This window comes from Sciurus carolinensis, unplaced genomic scaffold (assembly GCF_902686445.1).
Source record: "Sciurus carolinensis unplaced genomic scaffold, mSciCar1.2, whole genome shotgun sequence".
Taxonomy (NCBI): domain Eukaryota; kingdom Metazoa; phylum Chordata; class Mammalia; order Rodentia; family Sciuridae; genus Sciurus; species Sciurus carolinensis.
The window spans coordinates 531,804-533,367 of NW_025920176.1; positions in this window are offsets into that span (position 1 = coordinate 531,804).

The following is a 1,564-nucleotide window of genomic DNA, read 5'->3' on the forward strand; positions in this document are numbered from 1 at the left end:
AACCCAAATGACTCAGAAGGCTTAGGCAGGGGATCAAGAGTTCAAAGCTAGTTTCAGCAGCTTAGTGAGTCAGTTAGCAAATCAGTGAGACCCTATCTCAACTTAAATGTTAAAAAGGGCTGGAGACGTGGCTTAGTGGTTAAGTGTCCCTGGGTTCAATTGGCAGTACCAAGGAAAAAACAAAGCAATAAAATTGAAAGAGAATATAAATTCAAAAATTCAACATGTAAAAACCATATCAATTATATACTATGCAATTTCATATATATGCATGTATATAATGATGTCTCACTTGAAGTGAATATATTCTGCAAAACTCATTCTAAGATGATTCTGTTATTTTCCAAATATCTGAGTGTAATGACAACAATCTAGATGGTACAGATTACTACAAGGCAAAGCTATCTAATATATCAATTCCATTGTTATATATGAAACCTACCAGTGACCAAATCCATAATGCCACAAAAGACTGATGTTTTGAAGTGAAAACAATCAGTGCAGAACTCATAATAAAGTGAATACATGGCACAACTCAAGAGAAAATTCTTAATAAGTCTCTTCTATTTAGACAGTTTTAAATACTAGAGATTGTAGTGCAGGTAAGAGGAAAATGGCATTCTTTCCAAAGAAGGTGTTAGGATATAGGAATATTGTATGATAATAAATATGCTATTGTACCCTTCACTCATACCAAATAACCCATTTTCACATAGCAAATATAAATATAAGAATTAAGAATAAATATTAGTGAAATATAAAATGTAATATAAAGCATCCTAAAGTTGACATAAGATAGAGTGAGAGAGGATGCATATGGTGGTGCACACCTGAAACATCTAGTACTTTAGAGGATAAGGCATGAGGATCACGAGTCTATGGCCAATGCAAGAAACTGAGCAAAGTGTGTCTGAAAATAAAATTTAAAAAAGAGCAGAGGATATAGCTCAGTAATAGTATACCAGTTTCAAACCCCAATATCACAAAAGGAAAAAAGTAAAAAAAAAAAAACTTTTAAAATTTTAAAAATTATACAAAATGATATTTTTAAATTTATAAATTATATAATATTAATATAAAAATTTGAATCATAAAATGATTCTATGAAATGGTGCAAGGGAAAATGATGTAATTGTTTCATATATAATCAAACACTTTAAGAAGAAAGAACATACAGACTGCAAAAGAAAAGCAGGCAAAAGACTTGAATAGCAACTTTAAATAGAAGATATCTACGTGTTTCATAATCATGAAAAACTAAACATCTTCAGAGATTAGGTAATGTAAAATAAAACCACATTGTGTACACAAAATTAAATAATATTGATGATCATGTGGAATAAAGGCATTCTCATAAAGGGAAAACACAGCTTAAACTGTTATTATCCATGTGCAGAAAGTGTATTTTTTTAAGCAAACATACATGATACACTACCATCAAACACAGAGACTGAAATTACAACTCCTGGACATATGCGGAAATAACAATGTTACTCCAGAGTTGAAACCCAGGGTCATGGTTAAAGGGGATGTACATTTAAGAAGAAATAAATACTAAACTGTG